This window comes from Macrobrachium rosenbergii, chromosome 18 (assembly GCF_040412425.1).
Source record: "Macrobrachium rosenbergii isolate ZJJX-2024 chromosome 18, ASM4041242v1, whole genome shotgun sequence".
NCBI lineage: Eukaryota > Metazoa > Arthropoda > Malacostraca > Decapoda > Palaemonidae > Macrobrachium > Macrobrachium rosenbergii.
This window is the reverse complement of record NC_089758.1, coordinates 18,064,234-18,081,733: the sequence shown is the minus strand read 5'-3', so window position 1 is coordinate 18,081,733 and position 17,500 is coordinate 18,064,234. Positions and strand designations below refer to the sequence as shown.

The following is a 17,500-nucleotide window of genomic DNA, read 5'->3' as shown; positions in this document are numbered from 1 at the left end:
GTAAAACTTTAGATACGCACTGTGAGTAATAACTAGATTGCCTCAAGACTTATTATTATTATTATTATTATTATTATTATTATTATTATTATTATTATTATTATTATTATTATTATTATTATTATGTTGCTTTTCTACTCAAGTAGAAGAAACAACGTTGGAATGTTATTCATGGCTCCCGTAAGATACTGCTTTTTTCCCCTGACAATCACATTTTTTTTTTTTTGTAATGGGCGCAATACTTTGATAAAAGATGAAGACGAAGACACATTATATCTAAACTTCTTATATATACGTTAGGAAGGGGATAATATTCTTTGCGATAATAAAAAGTCATATTAAGCCTCCGTTTCCGTCTTTGAAACTGAATGACGTTTTCGCTCTGAATGATTCTCTCTCTCTCTCTCTCTCTCTCTCTCTCTCTCTCTCTCTCTCTCTCTCTCTCTCTCTCTCTCTCTCTGTGAAAATTTATCTAAAGTAAAATGTATAGTATTCGTCAATAAGAGATATAAAATAATAATAATAATAATAATAATAATAATAATAATAATAATAATAATTAAACGAAGCGTTTAACTCGCGCATACCTCTACCAACGTCAATCCCATATAAGCACATGGTATTGATAAAGGACAATAAACTGTTGGGACTCTGATGAAGTCGTCCAGATTACGAGGAGATATACCTTCCAGTCAAAATTTCTTTATACAACTGATTAATGAATTTATATTATCAATATTTGTGGTAACGATACGTAGAGTTTCACATTCTTATGGCCAGAGCCCCTTCCCGTAAGGTTCCCCTACCCGAGAATTACATTCTAATCTCTCCCACGGTCCAATCGCTTGTTGCTATTGAGGCCGACCTTGATATCCATAAATAAGTTTTTGCATCATCCGCATAAATAACACAAACAAACTCGTGTAAAAACATAATTTCCTTAATGGAGATCAATTTAGAAATAAAATAAGGAACATACACCAATACAATGATAAAATTGAACATACATTGTTCCCAGCTATTCTGGAGCCTAGAAACCTTCATGCATCACATTTCCTCAAAATTTGCCAAAATCCAGCCTCTGAAATCTTATAACAATAAAAAAAGAGGTTGTACTTACCAGGTGAACTCTTAACACACGTCGACTGCCGCAAATATCGCTCCATTTGCGTCCGGTGGTCGAGTGCCTAGTATTTTTGTTATGTCTGCAGCTGGTGTACTCTTTTGCATTTATATTACCGGCATCTGCAAAATTTGGAAGGCAAATATTAGCTCTGTAAACGCTCATTGTTTTTGAATAAAAATGGCTAAATCGTTTCAAGCGACCCGTTGGGTTATTTTTAGAGGCACACTGGATTTCTCTCTCTCTCTCTCTCTCTCTCTCTCTCTCTCTCTCTCTCTCTCTCTCTCTCTCTCTCGTTTTGCTCACGACTGTAAGACCAGAGTTCGATTCTCGAACCGACAGAGGAGCGACGAATGGTCGCGTTTCTTACGATCTCGTAGTTTCGCCGTTAACATAAGAAGTGCATTAAGTACCCAGTTTCAGTCGACTGCTGTGGGGTGGTAGTTAGGAGATCTAACCAGTGAAACAGTAAATTTTAGGAGACCTAATAAGTGAAACCGTGAATTATGTACTCAGTCGTTAGTCGAATATTATGGGTCGCTGCTTGGGTATGTACGTGAGAGAGAGAGAGAGAGAGAGAGAGAGAGAGAGAGAGAGAGAGAGAGAGAGAGAGAGAGAGAGAGAGAACACATGACATCGGTCTTCATTGTTGTATCAAAATATATACCACCAAAACAGGGTCTTTGCGAGGTAATCTTCAACTCACTTTATAAAATATTCTTTGTGAATGAATGCCTAGTCCCTTAAGAATACCGCCGTGAAGCAGGTATTTATTTTTATTTTATTATTTTAATACAATTGTGACTCTTAACATAGTGCACTATGAATAACGTGAGCTTCTGTGACTTGAATAATGAGCTTCGGTGACCTGAAAACTGTGAGCTTCTATGACTTGAAAAATATACGTTCTTATTCATGTTTTTTCAGTGATAATTATTGTTTTTTCATACTAATCGTAATGCATCCTTAATTCCTCTTTACCAGTATGAACACCACCCTGAAAAAGTATGGGTGGGCGTCTTTCCCTTCTCACTCTTCTTAACGAACTTTTTTTTTTTTTTTTTTTTTTTAAGTAAGCCGTAAATAGTTATGGAATCCAGGCGGTAATTTAGCGTTCTTCCGTGAGAGAGTAGCGTTCTTCCGTGAGAGAGATTTAAGGTGTTGAAGTACTCTGGTAATTTGGTCCACTACTTTTCCGTGTCCATACCATTACTTTGCGCGCATTCGTTATCTAACCAATAGTGCCATCACTTTCCCGTGTTCATAATGAACTCTTCAGTAACCGAGGCATTCGGTTCATATATTATCAAAACGTTTCATGCAAAGAGTTCATAAAGATAACACATTCCTGAGTAGAAAGTCTCATTCACACATATGAACACTGATGAATCTATGTAAAAGTTGCAAACCGAGTTGACATTACGATAACTAGCATTCATGTAAGTACTGAATATGGATTATATACTTTTTCTTTGGAAAATTGTAGGAAAAATGTATATATTTTTGCTCATCTCAGTTTTTCGACGAGAAATTTCAGGCTACTATACTATAATTTATATTGTTGGTCATTAAATAAACTTATAAAACAAAGTATTTAGGGAAAAATCCTTACTTTTTAAAAATACATTATTCTCCAAATAGCTGCTATAATTTTTGTGTGTTATTCTTGATGGATGTTTTCATATATTTTTATTTTAATGGAATTTAGTATATTTTGTACTTGACTTTCCTTTCCTTGTTTTATAATATCGCACCTTATAAAGCTGAATTATTGTCTTAAATCTAATTCGTAGATTTACTGCACTTGTATGTGGCTCTTTATTTACTATTAATTTTCTTTTTATATAAGTTTTCACTTGTATTTTCCATCATTTTTTCTCTTTATTCACAAACAGCACTTCTGTCTAATACGCTCATCACTTCTTGGCCTTACCTTCTATTCGAATATTCATGTTAGTCAGAATCATCGACAGAAGTAATTTGTCTCTGTCCTCAAAAATCGATTCCCTTTTAACTTAAATCTATCTTTTTTAAGAGTTTCATACAACTTTTTATTTTATCACCGTATCAATGACTGCTGCCCTTTCATTGGTCTTATGAGAGGAAATATCTGTTGTATTTATAACTTTGCATTTTTGTGTGTGTTTTTTTTTTTATTTAGGTCCAAAAATGCTTAGTACTGTCGTATATTTTGATTTTTGCACTCTCATTACATTCATTTTCCTTATTCATTCTGCCATAGTTTTGTTTCATAATTATTGTTTTTATATTCTTTTGTTTCTCAATTTCTTTACCATACTATACGTACACATAGTTTGGTTCATCTCAATTTGCATTTCTTCTGCAACTGTTGCTTTTGCTTCTAGTATCTTAAGTTTTCATTTTCATTGCATTGCTTTACTCCAGACCCTTTGTCAGTACTTCTTAGTTTTGAAAATGTCAGAAAAAGTTATTTTCCATCCCTCTTTCAGCAACTTTCCACTGTCAGCTATTTCTATAAGAGTTGAACCCCTAGTTATCAATAGCAAAGTTGTGCTTTACCTGACAGTCTGACTGAGTTTTCCAAAGTCTATTCATGCTCGCCCTATTTGAATAGTCCATCACTTTTTCTTTTCTCTCCCATTCAGTGAATTGAAATGATCACATTTTTTTGGATACCAGCAGCGCAAATCGTTCATAAAATTTTTATTCGAAGTTGGAGAGAAACGTATGCCAGAACGAGCAAATATTTAGAGAAACTCACAAAATCCGTGCCAGAATAGTTTTCCAGTGTGAGATGGCAACTGCTGTACTTGTGGGCGGAGCTTATCAATCAGGTTGAAACAAAAGTTAATAGCGCTTCGTGAGCACTGCTGTTGCCAGGCCTGGGCGGAGGACGATGGCTATTCTTAATGTATTAATCATGACCCTTCTCGTTTAAAGCACAAATAACAGCAGACAAATTATCGGGTGTATTTGGGGAAGGGGTTGAAGACATAGGGGAGGGATGGTTTAATTATTATCCTGTCGCAAGCCAGACATAACACATCAATTTGTCGTTCTGTTAAGTTAGCGATGAGAACTCCAACAACTAGAGAACAAATTATATTCTGTCAATAGCATCTATCTCCATCAGCGATATAATGAAGAAGTAATTTATTATAAAGTACAACGTAATACACTCGTTGGAGAGTCCAATATACAGTACAGATTGATAAATAATCTGCCATTGTCCATCCAATATCGTCCACTGAGATAGATAGGAAATAATATTCTACATTCCTCAAATCTACTCAAATTACCGCTCAATGACTTTAGTAATCTCTCTCTCTCTCTCTCTCTCTCTCTCTCTCTCTCTCTCTCTCTCTCTCTCTCTCTCTCTCTCTCTCTCTCTCTCTCTCTCTCTCTCTCTCTCTCTCTCTCTCTCTCTTTCTCTCTCTCTCTCTCTCTCTCTCTGTGTGTGTGTGTGTGTGTGTGTGTGTGTGTGTGTGTGTGTGTGTGTGTGTGTGTGTGTTGGTTCTTAGAAAAGGTAAATAACTAAAACTGAAAAATAAAACATATATTTCAGAAACTATACTATTAACTATCCTATTCTAGTTTCTATACGTTATTCATAAAAAAAGATAAGCGAATGAATAAGACATTTCTTCCGAAACACCTGAATGACCGAAAAAATAAAACCACATTACAGATTCAAACATTATTTCTTTTCTCCCGGTCATTCAGTTGCATGTCTGTGAATTAAAGCTTTTCTATACGAACAAAACCAAATATTCTGTAAAAACGTTCTTATGAATATTCTCTTATTAAGTCCCCTTCATTTTAAGGCTGCCATACTGAAAACGTGTAAAACTGAAACATCTGATAAACTTTACGATGCCGAATAAATATTCAATTTTGATGATGATATAAACGAAAGTTTATTACATAGACGCAAAAGTTCCACTTGAATAAAATCAAGAAATCATATAAATAGCCATCATAGTAAGCCTGGTATGCACAGGCAAGGAAATCATTTAAGACGTGAATGAAACGTGCACGAACTGTTAATATGATTTGATTAATTGGTTAAAAGGGTTTCAATCTATCTCCATCGAAGAGTGAAAGGCGACTCTCCCCTATGTTGCAATAATGCAATAACATCTTGAAGGAATTACCATTTACGCGAGCTCGAAAGGGGTTGAAATGAAGTACACGAGATATCCAACGGCTAAGCGTTAGAAACAATTGACTCAAAGTAAATAAAAACTCCTGCAAACAGTTTATAAGAAGGTTAATGAGGCATGTAGTGAGATATGCAAAGAATATTATCGTTATCAAAAGGGATGGACTATCAGCCACATTATTTTATACTGAACTTTTTATTCCTTTCTAACATTACAAAATCATTACTATTGAGGTAACAAAAACTTTTTGGGGAATCTGTCCAATGAAGGGTATCTTTCAATGTTATTATAAATACAGCATTCTCTTTTTCCTGGCTATTGCAACTGAATGCGCGTTCGTGCCCTATAAATCAGACAAAAAAATTCACCAGAAATGGCATTTGGTTCGCTTTTGCAACTGCAATATCGCCAATATATTGAGTGCTGACGTACCCTATCATCTAGATTCTAGAGAATTCGGACCCATGGTAACTTACGAAGCTAACTCTCGTTATCGTAAATTGAGTTAAGGACTTGTCTTATCAAGATAAAAAAACTTAAGAACTATATCATTATTTCTTGTCAATGTGCTTTAATGACAGGTGCTGACATGACATAAGATAAAAAAAAGTTACAGGTATCTGTCAAATTTTAATTCAATTTGTACACCTGTGTACGGACCACTAGGTGAAAAACGAAATAGGGAATAGAGAAAGGTATTAAATACTGATATATATGACATCTTGTCATGAAAGCCTTTATCAATACTGTAATGGGTAAATTAAAGACCTTCCTAAAAGTAATGGGAGAGACTGCCGATAAAACTAATCGCTATCGTGGCAAAACTGCGGTACAAATGTCAGAATTTAACAGCCGTCTACGATTTTAATGCACCATATTATGACATAGCTACACAACTGGGACATTTCGGATTTATGCACAAGCATAGTTGAAAACAAGCAATAAAAATGAAATTTCATCGTATCCCTAGTGCAAAGCAACGGGCAGATCAATTCCGTACAAAAGCGGAGAGAGAGAGAGAGAGAGAGAGAGAGAGAGAGAGAGAGAGAGAGAGAGAGAGAGAGAGAGAGAGAGAGAGAGAGAGAGAGAGAGAGATTAACATTTTTCCAGGAGTCTGTCAATTACTGTTACTATTACATATATATATATATATATATATATATATATATATATATATATATATATATATATATATATAGTGTATGTATATATACATATATATATGTATATAATATATATATATATATATATATATATATATATATATACATATACACACACATACTGTATTAGCTGACCAACCCGGCGTTACCCAGAAATACTCTGAATGACAGTCGATCATTTACCTTAGACAGGAAGTAACACGTAGTGCAATTTTGATTAACATGTCCCGGCTAAACTGAAACAAACCCCCTCCCCATAAACCTAAACACAACCCCCACTAAGCCTAACCACACTCCCACTAAGCCAAAACACATCCACCACTAAACCTAAACACCCCTCATACCAAAATAAACACACCCTCCACTAAACATAAACACCCCTCCCACTAAACCTAAATGCACCCTCCACTAAACCTAAACACAACCCCTAAATGTAAACACACACCATCCACAAAACCTAAACACATCCCTAAGCAAGCCTAAATGCACCCCCTACCCCGTACCTAAACTCACCCCACCCAAACACACTCCCACTGAACCAGAACACACCTCCACTAAACCTGAAAACACCATCTGCTAAACCTAAACACCCCTCCCACCAAATCTAAACACACACCACCCACTAAACCTAAATGCATTCCCACTAAACCTAAACGCACCCCCACCTTAACCTAAACACAGCCCACTAAACATAAACACCCCCTAGGATCGAAACACATCCGCACTAAACCTAAACACATACCACTGCTGAATCTAAACACACCCCACTAAACGAAAACACATCCACCACTAAACCTAAACACATCCACCACTAAACCTAAACACATCCATCACTAAACCTAAACACTCCTCCCACCAAACCTAAACACATCCTCCACTAAGCATAAACACCCCTCACACTAAACCTAAATGCACTTTCAAGTAAACCTAAACACCCTGACTAATCCTAAACACACCCCTCACTAAAACAAAATGCAGCCCCCTAAACCTAAACACACCCCTCATTAAACCTAAATGCATCCCAGTTAAACCTAACACAAACTCCTTACTAAACCTAAACACACCCCCACCCAATCTAAACATACCTCCACTAAACCTAAACACCCCTTAAATCAAAACACAGCCCCAACTAAACCTAAACACACCACCACTAAACATAAATACACCCTCAATTAACTGAAACATCCCCACTAAACCTAATCACATCCCCACTACACCAAAACACACCTCAACTAAAACTAAATGCATCCCCCACTAAACCAGAACACTCCACCATTAAACCTAATCACACCGCCCACTAAACCTAAACACAACCCCCACTAAACATGAAAATACTCCACCCACTAAACCTAAATGCACCCCCACTAAACCTAAACACCCCAAGCTAAACTAAACACAGCCCCACTAAACTAAACACATCCCCACTAAACCAAAACACACCCCTACTAAACCTAAACATACCCACCACTACACCTAAACACCCCTCCCACCAAACCTAAAAAATCCTCCACTAAACATGGACATCCCTCCCACTAAAACTAAATGCACCCACAAAACCTAAATATACCCTTCACTAAACTAAAATGCATCCACACTGTACCTAAACTCACCCCCACTAAATCTAAACACACACACCCTCACTAAACCTGAACACACCCCTCTCTAAACCTAAATGCATCTCCCACTAAACCTAAACACACACCCCCCACTAAGCTAAACACACCCCCACCAAATCTAAACACAACCCTCACCAAACCTTCATACACCCTTACTAAACCTAAAAGCATTTTCAATAATATATTTATGAAGCGACATACGATAAACCTGTTGAGTTTATTTATCACTTAAGTTAAAGGGAAGGGGGATGGGGGAAGGGGGATAGGGGATGGGGAAAGGGAAGGTGGTACGAGTTTGAAACCTACCCTATTAATCAAGTTGGGTCACATGATGGCCACGTGCCAAATTTTGTCTAGATCAGTCAAACTTTGCCGATTTCTATAGCGCACAAACATACAGACAAACAACAAACCAACATACAAACATTCACTTTTATATATGAGAATATACACATATCCACAAACACGCATTCACACCCAAAAACACACCCACTCCAACAAACACACATCCAAACCTACACCCAGAAACACACACGCACTCGCACCCACAAACATACACATATCCACACCCAGAAACACACACACGCACACACATACACATACACACACTGCGATATGAAAGGACTACGATATGAAAGTAACTTTGACTTACTAGGAATAAAATTGCCCTTAAAATTAGGACAAAACCATAAAAGTACTTGTCAAATCAATTGGCATAGCCTAGTATCTTTCTAAATTAGTTTGAGGGTATCGGCGTAGCCTAGGTTACCAAACTTCATTTTGTTGCTCACACCCATCTACGAAACATTATCATTTGGTGAAAATATCAACTAAAGCAGGACTTAATACACATATAAAAGATCGAACTACTTTAAATTAGAATCGAATAATGTGAGTGGTTTTCCAAGGTTTGTTTACGTCGTCCTTCATCTCTCACCAAGTGTGGCGTTTCCGATTGCGTTGAACCACCACATTTGAGCAAACGCATTTTGTTAAATAACGCTAACGTTACCTTTACATGTCTAAAACTGATAAAAATGAATGGCATAGACAGTATCCTACAGGCCTTCCTACAACAAAGAATTCTAAAGACTGGCAAAATACGGCAGGTGCCCTTATGCATCACAGCGAGACTTGTTGACACAACCAGTAACATATCGGTCTAGGAATACAGGCTAACTTACTGCTATGCTTTTATATTAACGAGCCAGATCTTCTGTACTTTACATTATGCGGCATATATAAGATTATTGATGCTCTGACTTCAAAAACTGAAATCGCCGTTGTACTTATGTACTACAATAATCTGAAAATTGAGACAGGTTTCACGGAGAAAGCGTAGGCTACCTACTGCTAACCGGACATTACTCTGACTAGCACAGACTTATGGGTAAATACAGCTCCGTATGCTTTGCTTACCTGTGAAATCTTACTCCAATATCACTCCAAGATATCCTGTTCCTATATCTGCAATCAGAAGCTGCACGGCGTTAACAATAAGGCGATAATGATCGAGAAAAAATCACAGAAAACACTAAGCACTCAGTCAACAGTATACTTTGAGGTCTTCTACGTTTGAAGATGGCTGCAAGCAGCGCCACCCTGGTGGTGGTGGACGAAACTACGTAGCATAAACCCGGTTGCAACCCATCTGTCTATAACATTCAGTGACATATGGTCATGGCAACACTGTAGGATGCACTGCCAGTAGACAGAGGATGAGAGAAAAATTGTAGAGGAAGGACACAAGAGAGAATAGTAAACGAATGCTTATGAGACAGACGAGAGAAACAAACGAATGCAAAGAGAGGGAGAGAGAGTAACGAACGGATGGAAAGAAAGAGAGAAATAACAGCAACCCCATTATTTTAAAAGCATCGTATTATAGGACTAGGTCTGGACTTTTTTCAAAATGTTGATTAACTGGTGAAATCCAGTAATTCTAATGTAAAAATTTTAACATTACAATATTATACCCTACCTTTTCATAAGTTAATGCTCATCGCAAAGTATGTAATATTTTCAGTTAGGTTGAACCTTTCTTTGTCACTTATCTATCCTTCATTACTGTTACCCGGTTCGAGGTAAAATCGGCACACCTTAGAAAACTCGTCTCTAAATGCTTCTCCAATAATATTTTTTATTAATTTAACTTATTTGGATTAACATATAATTTACGATGATGTCAATCGGTAACAGGGAAGAAGAAATGCCTTCTTGTTTACGTAGGCCTATGCTGATTTTACCTCACACCAGTCTTGCCCAGTCATAAAGTCTATTGTCAACAAAATAATAAACCGATACTCGAAGTCAGAGCCCGCCGATGTTTATAAAGTTTTCTGGGTTAGCAGCCAATAAATTGCTTAATGTGACAAAAGGCAGAAACGTATTTCAAAAACCGTTAGAAATAAAATGCTTCGGTCAGTATAACTGGACAAGACTTTTGAATGCCCACCTTCATAAGGCTCATATAGGATAAGCACATTGATAATTCTTAACTTTTTATTTTAAATTAATCTTTTTTCAATGTTTTGTACTCTGATAAACTTATGGTTTCCATAAAATGCAGCCAGGCTTTGTTAATAGCAAGTTCTCTATGTTCTCCCGCCAGAATTTTAAAGAGCTACAGTGTCCTCGCCTCACAGTGCACTATAAGTATAACCAGTTTTATTCTTATGACGTGATTTCTACTTAATTTCATACATCAAGCAATATATGGAAAGTAAGTCTTGTGATCAGCATGAAAGTAATTCAATAACAAGTATGCAAAATTCGGACTGGAAAGGAATTTTGTGAGTTCTGACCGAACCAGTGGTGTATTTTTCCCATTTTTTTCACGACTTAATGAATTTTATCAGTTAAAGAAAAATTATAAAGTAAAGATGTAACTGGAACAAGTATGTTAGACACTGGTAGTATCGGCTGGATGTTTACGTCTAAGAAATGACTCGAGTCCGTAGTGCTGTTTCCTATTCTGTAGGCTGTCAGTTATAAAATGCTTAAACATTCGCTATTAGAAAAAAATATGCAGTCAAGTCAGCTGGCATAATTACAATAGTGTCATACATTTTAAAGGATGCTTGCGTAATATATATTGTTAATTAAAGACAAGAAATTTTACAACAGATAAATGCAGACTGTCACCTTGGGTTAAAGGCCACGGCAGTTCAGTTTCAGCTGAAGCTCTGCTACAAGTGTGTATAGTTTTTATATCATTGTGGCCCTGGTATATCAACAGTAACTCAAATTATATATTTATCATCAAAGTTGTTTTTGCATTTTTTTTTTGTATAATCCAGTGCCCTCCATATAAACAAGTGCTTTGGTAGGAATTCAAAGTCTATTTAATTACATTCGAATACGATGGAATTAAGCCAAACAGCAGCCGATATCATAGGCAGTGTTGCCACGGCAAATTACTAATGAAGACAATGTAGCGATAACTGATCAGCTGAGACCGTCTACACTACTACTTAGTTTGGTGTGTTGCTTAGTGCGTTCTGTGTTGTTTCTTGCTCATTATCCGTTCAGTAATATGTTGTGCAGCTAATAATTGCAGGAGTGGGAAAAGGGTATTTAAAAGAGAAAGTGGAGTAACATTTCACAGGTAAGCAAAGCATACCGAGCTTTATTTATCCATAATTCTATGCTGGTCAGATTCATGTCCGCTTAGCGGTGGATAGCCTACGCTTTCAGTGTCGAACACGTCTCAAATTTTCATCATATTGTTATGCCACATAAGTTCAGTGACGATTCCAGTTTTAAAACCAGGGCGTCATTCGTCGCAAGTATGCCACATATTATAAAGTAAAACGGGGTTCTTGCTCGTTATAAAAAAAAAATTCAGTTGTGAGTTGACGTATAGGTCTAGGCTTTTAGGTTATTGGTTGTGTAAACACGTCTCGTCTTTTAAACATGTAACAGTGATACACATAGACACCTACTGTATTATGTCAGGCATTAAGAATTCTTTGCAGTAGGTATAGGGTACTATCTATGCCATCGATTTTTCCGTTTTAGAGTTGTTAAACAAAGTGCATTTGATCAAACGTTGTTTCTCGACGAAATTCCAAGACATCACACTTGGTGAGAGCGTTTTAGGACGACCTGAAGAATCCGTGGAAAACAAATTCAGCTTAAAAATAGTACCATCTTTATGTGTGTAACAAATCCTTGGTTAATGTGTGTTTTCACCAAATATGTTTCCTAGTTTGGCATAAGCAAGAAAATGAAGTTTGATCGCCTAGGCTACACCGATACCCTCAAACTACACATTTGGTAAGGTGCAAGATGGTTTAAGCGTTATTCTAAACACGACTTACTTCGAATTTATATAAACTCATTTTTTCTTTGGTAAAAGGTATAGAATCATCATGACGAAAAAAAAAAAAATTGTCTTAAGAATCGTAACAAGTGAAAGATTCCGGCTAACGCAAACGCTAGACCAATGCCTAATGACTCGAGAGGCATTTTTAATGTTTTTTTTTTTTCCCGTTCCTAAAGAATAATTGTATTCTATATAAGTCAAATGTACATTGTACCGGTAGTACTTTTTAACCATTTCTCTCTACGTGTCGCTCCAAAGCCTTAAAATACAAAGAAATTATTTATCTACCCCTTTTTCTCGTCGGTTGCTTACAAGATGCTGGGCGTGGCTGGAAAATCTATTTTGCTAAACGCCTTTCCAAAAATTCGTTAAACAATGCTCCGGGAAATACCGGAGTGGGTAAATGTGCCAAACAAATTACAGTTTATTAAGGGAAGGTGATATCGCCTTCACAGCGATGCTGTTTTTTGCTTGCCATTAAAAATGCTTGGCGGCAGATAGGCCTACAGGCTATTGTTAATGTTAACATGTCTTGTTTTAAATCCATAACAGTGTTGCATGAGGGTAATAGTTGTGTGTGTGTGTGTAGATATATATATATATATATATATATATATATATATATATATATATATATATATATATATATATAATGTATGTGTATATATATGTACGTATGTGTTGTGAGTGTGGGAATGTTTATGTGTGTGTGTGTGCTTGTGGGTATGGGTGTTTGTGTGTGTTTGTAGGTGTGAGTGTGTTTGTGTTTATGGGTGTGGGTGTGTGTCTGTGTTTATGGTGAGGGTGTAGGTGTGTGTGTGCTTGTGTTGGTGGGTGTGTGTGTTTGTTTGTGGGTGTGGGTATATGTGTTTGTGGGTGTGTGCATTTGTGGGTGTGTTTTTGTGTAAGTGTCTTTGTGTTTGGGTTTGTGGTAATAGTGTGCGTGTTTGCGGGTATGGGTGCAGGTGTGTGCGCGTGTGTGTGTTTGTGGGTGTAGGTGCGTGCGTATGTTTGCGCTTGTTGGTGTAGGTGTGTGTGTTGTGCGTATGTGTATGTGTGTGTGTGTGTTTTTGTGGTTGTGAGTACTGGTGTGCGTTTGTGGGAATTGGTGTGTTTGTGTTGGTGGGTGGGTATGTATTTGTTTTTGGAATGGGTGTGTGTGTATGTGTTTGTGTGTGTGTGGTTTGTCTTAGGTTGTACGAGTGATTGCGGGTGTAGATATGTTTTGTTGTTGGTGTGGTTGTCTGTGTGTTTGTGCTTGCTGGTGTGTGTGTAAATGTTCTTGTGTGTTGTGTATATAGCCTATATATTTGAATGTAACAAAATTTGTAGATATGTACTTGTATGTACAGAGCTTTGAGCTCTATGGAAATCCGAAACGCTTGATCGATCTAGACGAAATTTTGCACACGGCCCTCATTTGACTCCAGGGAGGTTATTTTTAGTAGGTTTCAAACCCGTACCCCCTTCCCCTTCCCCTTCCCCATCTTCCATCCCCCTTCCCTTTGTAACTGATGTGGTAAATAAACTCTATGGGTTTATCATACCTCATTTCATGTACTCGAGACCATGGAAATATATTGTTCAAAATGCTTTTCTTTCCTGTGGTTAATAATTCTGTATCAAGGTTTGTGTTTAGGTTTAGTAGGGGGTGTGTTAGTTTAGTGAGGGTGAGTTTAGGTTTGGTGGGGGGGATGTGTTTAGGTTTGGTGAGGGGTGTGTTTAGGTTTAGCAGGGGGCATGTGTTGATGTTTAGTGGGGGGTGCAATTAGGTTTAGTGAGGGGTGTGTTTAAGTTTAGTGGGTGTGTGTGTTTAGGTTTAGTGGGGATGAGTTTAGGTATAGTTGGGGTACGTTTATGTTTAGTGAGGGGTGTGTTTAGGTTTTGTGGGTGCTGTGTGTTTAGGTTTTGTGGGTGCTGTGTGTTTGGGTTTAGTGAGGGGTGTGTTTAGGTTTAGTGGGGTACGTTTAGGTTTAGTGGGGTGCATTTAGGTTTAACGGGAGGGGAGTTTATGTTTAGTGGAGGGTGAGTTTAGATTTGGTGCGAAGAGTGTTTAGTTTTAGTGATGGATGTGCTTAGGTTTATTGGGGTGTGTTTTGGTTCAGTGGGGGTGTGTTTAGGTTTAGTGGGGGATATTTTTAGGTTTAGTAGGGGTGTGTTTCGATTTAAGGGGGTGTTTAGGTCTAATAACAGTGCATTTAGGTTTAGTTGGGGGTGCATTTAGGTTTAGTGGGTGGTGTGTGTTTAGGTTTAGTGGGGGTGTGTTTAGGTTTGGTGGGAGGGGTTTTTAGGTTTAATGAATGGTGTCTTTAGGTTTACTGGAGTGTGTTTTGGTTTAGTAGGGGTGTGTTTAGGTTTAGTGGGGGATGTGTTTAGGTTTAGTGGGGCTGTGTTTTGATTTACCGGTGTTTAGGTTTAGTTGGGGGCATGTTTAGGTTTAGTAAGGGGTGTTTTGGTTTAGCAGGGGCATGTTAATCAAAACCACACCACATGTTACTTCCTTTCAATGTAATTTAGAGATCTCGGCTAGTAAGAGAATATATAGGATTATTTATTTGTGGTATATATATATATATATATATATATATATATATATATATATATATATATATATATATATATATACATATTATGTGTGTGTGTGTGTTTGTGTATGCATATAAACAAATAAATCTGAGTACTCCTTGTAACAAAAAATATCGTAAATGTTGATTTACGTTAAAAAAATTATTAGGATATACACCACAAATAAATAATTCTATATATTCTCTTACTAGTTGACCAACCCGGCGCTGCCCGGGAAAACTCTGAATTACATCCAAAGGAAGTAACACTTGGTGTGGTTTTGATCAAAATGCCCCCTCTAAACCGAAACATCTTTCAACACGCACACACAATACAAACGCATGCACACGCTGATACACGTACACTTACAAACACGCACACACACATATATATATATATATATATATATATATATATATATATATATATATATGTATATAATATATATATATATATATATATATATATATATATATATATATATATATATATATATATATATATATATATATACATATATATATATAATATATTACTTATCCTTCAGCATAAATCAGCATTTTTTTCATAACAAGAAATATGTAGAATTATTTATTTGTATGTATATAGACTACTGAATATTAGATATAAATAAACATTTGTTTTTTTCTGTTAAAAGAGGATACATGGTTATTTATTTATATCCATTAGATTACTGCGCGTTCAATAAGGGACTGCATTTTTCTTGAAAAGTTGAATTTGACTTTTCAACATTTCAGATATATACAAATTTAATGGGTGATTCTTTTATGCAAAATTCATTACTTCATGCAAATTAATATTTCAGGACTTTCTTCTGCTTTTGTTAAATAGAGAATATATACTTATATGTGGTTAGGTTACTGACTACTTAATAAGGGAATAAATTTTTCTAATCAAATGGTATTTGGCTTTTTAATATTCGAGATATATTCAGGTTAGAATGCACAGTTATTTACTTCAACTAAAATAGACCTCAGAACAAAAACATTTCGAAATATATTGTACAATAATGATTAAGTTACTTGTAATTAAATAACATATCCCTATAGTGATTAAACTAGAGGAAAAAAGTAAATTGCTGGACCGGTTGTGCCATTATGGCCGGCCGAGGTCACACGCTTGACAGGGAGGTCGCCACTCCATTTTATTGGCTCTCTATGAACAGGACTATATGCAAGCATATAGAAGTCAGTGCTAAAGAAGGAATCGCTTCCATTCCCCCATTCATTATAGAGAAGGGAAAGTTCCTAAATGCGTTTCATTCAAATTTGTTTCAGTTTTTATTATAATTGCACTCGTGGTAATAACGTACGCTACTAATTGCCCTGGTGCTATGTATATGTATATTTTTTTTCTGCGGTTAGCCATCACGTTGAATGGATGGAATGTAATTCCTCTCAACGTTATTTTGTTAAACGTTTCAAGCAGCAGGCTAATTTATCCGTTTATTGCAAGCTCTCTCTGAGTACTGTTTTAAGCAGTCTTTCTTATTTGGAGCAGCATTTTTGTCCAAGAATGAAGGTTCTAAGTCAGCGTTTAAGTCGGTATCATCATAGGGAAGTTTTATTTATCTAAATGCTGTATTTACGTGAGAAAGAAACTTCCTTTTAACTGCATGTCTATTGTTGAAGTCATCGATTTTAATACCCCAAAAAATGTAATAAAAAATAGTGAACTTTTTAATCAAATAAAAAAATCTACTAAGCGTCTTTTTTTTTTCTTTAATCATCATTCTATGTCACATTTTCACTTTTGAACAATTCTGCTAACCTCTCTCTTGAAACGTACTGAATAATTAGTTTTGTGTTTAGTTTTTCTCATTTATAACGCTAGCAAAGACTCGGCACCATTCAGAAATCACCAGTTCCTGCTTCCTACGAGATATGACTCGCTAGAATACAGGGAGGGTAAGATATCGATCCATTAGAAGCAAAGCCTTGTCAGAGAGCTCGCTAGAAGTGGAACATTCCCACAAGGGCAGAAGCGATCGACAGTCTGGCGATTCGTCTACTGAGAGGTTCTAGAATATAAATCGAGACCGAATATGCACTAAATAATGTAAACAGACAATAAATCTTCCGCTTTGTGGAAGTCTAGAGATGATTCTAAAAGAATAAAAGAGAAGGAACTAGTACATTCAGATATATATATATATATATATATATATATATATATATATATATATATATATATATATATATATATATATTATACAGTATATATGTGTGTGTATTGTACAGTCATGTATATACGAGTATATATATACATACGCACATACATACACATATGTCTTATATATATACACATTATTATACATACATAAATATGTATATATATAATAATGTGTGTATATAATAGTGACAGTAATTGACAAACTTTAAGAAAAAAGTTACAGTCTCTCTCTCTCTCTCTCTCTCTCTCGTAGGGAAATTGATCTGTCATTTGCTTTGCACTAAGTGTACGAAGCTACCTCATTTATACTGCTTTGTTTTCACAAATGTATGTGCATATATCCGAAATGTCCCGGAACTGTAACCATG

The 17,500-nt window shown here is 36.2% G+C and overlaps 1 protein-coding gene and 1 long non-coding RNA gene across 7 annotated transcripts in view; one reads left to right on the top strand and one right to left on the bottom strand.

Moving 5' to 3' along the window:
- The window catches only part of LOC136848166 (uncharacterized), a 77,139-nt gene extending 67,235 nt beyond the window's left edge, over positions 1-9,904 (bottom strand). For both annotated transcript variants that reach the window (XR_010855959.1, XR_010855958.1), the window contains exons 1-2: positions 9,467-9,904; positions 1,121-1,245 (exon numbers count right to left, since the gene is read on the bottom strand). This is a non-coding gene — a long non-coding RNA (uncharacterized lncRNA). The remainder of the gene's footprint in view (positions 1-1,120; positions 1,246-9,466) is intronic.
- A 1,431-nt stretch (positions 9,905-11,335) lies between these two features.
- LOC136848164 (beta-1,4-glucuronyltransferase 1-like) overlaps positions 11,336-17,500 on the top strand; it is a 248,110-nt gene continuing 241,945 nt past the window's right edge. For 3 of the 5 annotated variants that reach the window (XM_067120447.1, XM_067120444.1, XM_067120445.1), the window contains exon 1: positions 11,336-11,654. The gene's annotated coding sequence lies outside the window, so the exon portion shown is untranslated. The remainder of the gene's footprint in view (positions 11,655-17,500) is intronic. The other 2 variants (XM_067120446.1, XM_067120448.1) reach the window with 2 other exon arrangements.